The following is a 5,955-nucleotide window of genomic DNA, read 5'->3' on the forward strand; positions in this document are numbered from 1 at the left end:
TGTGCGTGCGTGTGTGTGTGTGTGTGTGTGTGTTTTATGCAATCACACATCCAGCAGTCATTCAAATATTCGTCACGTTTATACTTAAGTGACCATAATGTGTGGAACGTTGTATAGAACGGTCTTGTAACCGGTAGTAATTGAAAAAGTCATATGTGTGGGCGTACGTGTACGTAAATAAGCATACACACACACGTACACACACACACACACACACACACACACACACACACACACGAGGAACAAGATGAACAAAATAACTGCAGTGTTTTTAATCATTTATGTTCTAGCGTATACTAAGCGTTTATATGAGTATAAAACAGTGTGTATGTATATGTGTGTTTATGTACGTATTCGTGTGTAGGTATGTGTAGTGTGGGCGTACGAGTTTGATTACATGTATGGCTTTTATTAATTTCTTGTAGAGGTTAATATAGTTTTGAATACAAAACTGAGGGGGTAACTTAAATTTTATTATCTTAAACGTAACACACAATGTCACAGCAACAATTTATGGCTATAAGAGCCACCATAGCTTTCATAATAATCCTTTTAGTTTAAGTGCCATAACACATTTGATTAAACATCTCGAAGAAACAAAAAGTCTTCATAAAAGCCACTCAGCTTGAAGATGAAAGAGTTGATGTTGTCAAAAATTAATTTAACATGTTACAAAGTGGATATCCATCGGGATATACAAGTACCTCGCTAATTTCATGATGGTGGTTATGCTAAACCGCAGAAAACAGAATCTCAAAAAACTAAAACCATTGAAGAAACAAATGAATTTCTGGAAACTGAATTCCAGATTACAATTCATTATCGACGAAACCAGAATGCATAAGAGATACGAAAATAAGAGGTTTGATGGAACAGATGATATCTAAAATAAACCCAACATTTATGTAGTCTTGTTTTAATAAAACGTTTTCAGTTGAGATTTTGTTTACTGATGCGAATTAAAATAATGGTTTCCACAGGCGCAAGTGTGGATATGTGGTAAAAAGCTTGGAACTCGGAACCAAATGGTTCCAGGTTCAGTCACACTGCGTAGCACCTTGAACAAACGTCCTCTACTATAGGCCCGGGCTGACCAAGTCTTTGTGAGTGGATTTGGTGGATGGAAACTGAAAGAAACCTGTTGTACACACACACACACACACACACACACACACACACATACGTGTGTGTGTGTTTCTGTCTGTGTTTGTCCCCCAACAATGCTTGACAACCGGTGTTGGTGCGTTTACGTCCCCGTAGCGTGCCGGTTCAGCAAAAGGAGACCGATAGAATAAGTACTAGACATTAAAAGAAATAAGTCCTGGGGTCGACTTCTTCGACTAAAACCCTTCAAGGTGGTGCCCAAGCATGGCCATAGTCAAATACCTGAAACAAGTAAAAGATAAAATATAAATTATGGCACAAGGCCATTAATTTCAGCGGGAGGTTGTTAGTCGCTTAAATTGACCCCAGCTCTTGGTTGGGGACATTATTTTATCGATCCCGAATTTATCGAAGGTAAGCTTCATTTATAAATACGAGTTTATAAGCTACATAATCAACTATGTATAGTTTCTCTTCTCTCTCTCTCTCTCTCTCTATCTATCTATCTATCTATCTATCTATCTATCTATCTATCTCCCGTTTGCTCTATCTACTTATCTATCTTTCTCTTTGTTTGTTTGTGTGTGTGTGTGTGTGTGTGTGTGTGTGGAAATGTTCCTGTTCATCTATCATTGTCGAGTTTGTTCTTTCTCTATTGGTCTATTTAAGTTGATTATCTATCTAGCAGTCTATTTACTATCTTTCCTCTTTATAATTAAGCTAGACAGCAAAATGACCTCACTAAAATAAACAAAACGACGAATAAATATAACTCCCCTATTCTCGTCCAACACATACCACCACCACCACCACCACCACCACCACTACCACCACCACCACCACCACCACCAGTACCACTACCAGTATCATTATTATTTTTATTATTACTACTACTACTACCACCACCATCATCCTCATAATCTTCATCATCAACTATTCTTATTATTATTATTATTATTATTATTATTATTATTATTATTATCATTATTGCCATCCCAATTCTCTTATCTTTCTGTCTCTTGTTAGAAACATTATTTTTATACACCCATCAAATTCTAATTCTCCCACGCACTTCTCCAACCATACATTTATAACACTTCACCAACACTGCCAGTGCTCACCAGTCTCTTATCTAACCCCAAGGTTTACATACAAAGAATAAACAAGTCCTCAGAGAAGCAAGAGGCCTTCTTGTATCTGTAGATCAAATGGCGCCTTGGGTTTAACAATATCTTAACACGTAAACACCTCAGTTGTCGACATTTTACAATTTATCCAGCTTCCCATTGTTGTTGATGCTGCTTCGACTAGATTTGCTGTTCTGTTTCTTGTTCGTTTGTTATTGCTTTTTTGTTTCTTTTTTTTTTCTTTTTGATGAAGGATGAGAGCGTTTTTTCGTGTGTTTATTATTTCCTTTTAATGAAGTGCTTGTATTTTATTGTTCGACGCAGCTTTTCCTTAGGAGACATTCAGGTCGTGAATTATGAACAATATACAGAAATGCTTTCCCTTGCACATTCTACCGAGATGCAAAAGGCAAAACATATTTGTAACCTTTAAATGCATTATAAAGCTTGATTATGTGGGCGTGTCTGCGACGAAAACCGTCCTTGATGCAATCAGTCAGAGCCGTCCGTCCGTATGGACTTAATGATAACTTTTATCTGCCTCACCAACAGATACACACAGCTGCCAAATACTAAAACCTTCCTAATAATTTGACTCAACGAGACAATTGAAACAAACTCTATCTCTTCTATTACCCTTATCTCATCAACCCCAAATTCCACTTCAGAGAAAAGTGAGGCTGAAAATGGAGGCATTCACTGCCTTCTAGTATGTTTTTATTAAAGGCGACGAGATTGACGAGATTGATGAGGTTAAATGGGCCTATTCTGATTATGTGATCATAAACAGTTGGCAAGAAACTGGGAGAGAGTATTCGTGCTTTTAAAATGTCTGAGTAATCTGAGACATTGTGCGTGGTATGTCGAGGTAACCACAGATTTGTCCATATTAGGGATCTTTTCTTGTTGACATTCATTTATTATTTGTAGTTTTATTTGATTGCGCATTTCTTTTACTTAATCTAAGTTCCCACTGTTTTGCGCTTTGCTCTTGTTTTAATGCCAGAGTTTTGGATTCTGATGCCCCACTAAAAAGAAAACACCATTGTTGTGGCTGCTACTGTTGCAGTTATTATTATTATCATTATTGTTATTGTTGTTGTTGTTGTAGTTATTCAAATTCCGCTGAGGTCAACTTTGCCTTTCATCCTTTTGGGGTCAATAAAATAAGTACCAGTTGAACGCTGGGGTCGATGTAATCGACTCATATCCTCCCCCAAAATTCGTGCCCTTGTGGAAAAATTTGAAACCAATATTATTATTATCATTATTATTATTATTATTATTATTATTATTATTATTATTATTATTATTGTTGTTGTTGTTGTTGTTGTTGTTGTTGTTGTTATATTTATTATCATTATCATTATTATCATTATTATTATTATTATTATTATCAGCATCATTATTATTATTATTATTATTATTATTCAGTTGTTTTTTCTTTGTTTTTATTTCTTTGGCGTACTTCAACTGCAGTAACGAGTACAGCTCAGTACACTTTGGGTATGTACAGTATTTTGTTTCGGCTTACATTTGCTTTTGTATTAACAGTATTCTATTTACCCTGTTGGGGTTTTTTCTTTCTATCGCTTGAGCATGGCATTCTGTAGCCTCATTGTTTTGCTTAACTTTTAGCCTTCCTTTACAATAGTTATTGGTGGTTCTCTTCATAACTGTCTGTCATTTCAGCCTGTGTCTTACATTTGTTGGCTTCCTCGAAGACATAAGAAAGGATGTAGTTTTGTGTTTGGTAGCTACTGCAGCAGAAACAAAGGACCTCGTGAGGACGATTCTGCTATCTTGTGAGATCCTTTCAATCAAACCTTTTGACATCAAATCGGTGCAGAAGGCTTTCAAACGCACAGAAAAATTTCTGTATTTTTCATATCCTAAAGCAAACTTTTAATTTATGGAAATATTCTGTTTATTTGGTGAAGCCTATACCTAGCAATGAACGTTCTTGAGTGTTGATTGTTTAATTGAAAATTATCGGAATGGGGCAGCAGATAATTTGCGTTCCAGTTTATGTTGTGCGCACTACATATGTTGAGATCCTAACTGCATGAGCAATAAGTAGATGTTGAAAGGAGCTACTTGAAACAATTATCAACTAACCTACTATCACCAGTAAAGTGGTTCATATAGCAGCACCTAAACACGAAAAGATGTTGGGCGTTTCGCATTTGAATATGCGAGTCGATTTAGCCTGTGATGATAGCGTAGTTTTGATTAGAAAACCAAAGATTGGTGGCGGCGTTTTCTTAAGAAACATGAGAACAAAGAGTATGAAGACTCTTCAAATGCAGGACTAGGGGACTATATATATTCTTGCATATTTTTCAGGTAAGGAAAAAGGTACACTATTATGCTGTTGCGAAGATAAAGAGGCTAGAAGCAAGATCTTAAAACGTACTCCGAGCAAAGATTTTGTACTTCTCAAATTCACAATATTAGATGATGTTAAAATACGCCCACATGAATAAGAATAATTATACTTATATATGTACAACAGTGAGAAGATAAGGTGGCCAATAGATTTCTGATGATCTATTGGCCAACAAACCAGGATAAATATAAGGGCTTGCTTTGAACCCATAAACTTTATCTATGGAGGCGCGTGGCTTAGTGGTTAGAGTATTGGGCTCATGATTGTAAGATTGTGGTTTCTATTTCTGGACCGGGCAATGTATTGTGTTCTTGAACAAAATACTTCATTTCATGTTGCTCCAGTCCACTCAGCTGGCAAAAATGAGTAATTCTGCGACGGACCGGCGTCCCATCCAGGTGGGAGATTTATACGCCATGGAAACCTGGAAACCGACCCTTATGAGTCGGTATGACTCAAAAAGGTAACCTTTACCTAAAAACTTTACCTAAAATCTCAAAGAACAATGATGTCTAATTGAAAATTCGTAATAAAATACACCATTGAATTGGAAATTAAAACTAAGCCATTATAACTCTCAGACTTAGACTGTCCTATAGTTACTGTTGTCCTTAAACATACCAATTAACATGTCCCAACTCACTCCATTTTGGTACGAATTCGAGCGTTTAGATTTGAGCGCCAATTTTTTTTTTCTTCTTAAGAATCCTTCAAAGCTTCTACTGAACTTCGTGACTGTGTGTGTTGTACATATGTCTATCTATAAACTAGATGTTGTAGTGGATTTATCAGTGAAACCATATGCTGACAATAAGCGTTTTTTTGTGAAATGTGTTCTAACTAACCGCACCTTCCCCAACATATTGTCTATCTCACTGTCTGTGTTTGCGCATGTTTGTCAATCAGTCTAGCTATCTCTCTCTCTCTTTCTCTCTCCTACTCTCTCCTACTCCCTCTCTCTCCTGCTCACTTTCTCTCTCTCTCACTGCTACTCTCTCTTACTGCTACCCTCTCTTACCCTCTCTTACCCTCTCTCCCCTGCTCTCTCTCTCTCTCACTTCTACTCTTTCTCCTACTCCCTCTTGCCTACTTTCTCTCTCACTTACTCTCTCTTCTACTTTTTCTCTCTCTCTTACCCGCTCTCTTTTCTCTCTCTCAGTGTCCTACTCTCTCCTGCTCTCTCTCTCTCTCTCTCTCACTGCTACTCTCTCTCTCTCTCTCTCTCTCTCTCTTCTACTCCCTCTCTCTATCCTACACTCCCTCTCTCCCCTACTCTCTCTCTCGCTCTCTTTCTCCTACTCTCTAGCTCCCTCTTCTACTCTCTCTCTCTCTCTC

At 37.2% G+C, this 5,955-nt stretch overlaps 1 protein-coding gene across 2 annotated transcripts in view; it reads left to right on the forward strand.

The window, feature by feature from the left end:
- The window catches only part of LOC106880564 (adhesion G protein-coupled receptor L2), a 472,327-nt gene that overhangs the window by 54,525 nt on the left and 411,847 nt on the right, over positions 1 to 5,955 (forward strand). Inside the window, exon 2 of one of the 2 annotated variants that reach the window (XM_052970092.1) lies at positions 3,711 to 3,737. The exons of the other annotated variant lie outside the window; for it this stretch is intronic. The gene's annotated coding sequence lies outside the window, so the exon portion shown is untranslated. The remainder of the gene's footprint in view (positions 1 to 3,710; positions 3,738 to 5,955) is intronic. 2 annotated transcript variants of the gene reach the window in all.

This window comes from Octopus bimaculoides, chromosome 8 (genome assembly GCF_001194135.2).
Source record: "Octopus bimaculoides isolate UCB-OBI-ISO-001 chromosome 8, ASM119413v2, whole genome shotgun sequence".
In the NCBI taxonomy this organism is placed as follows: domain Eukaryota; kingdom Metazoa; phylum Mollusca; class Cephalopoda; order Octopoda; family Octopodidae; genus Octopus; species Octopus bimaculoides.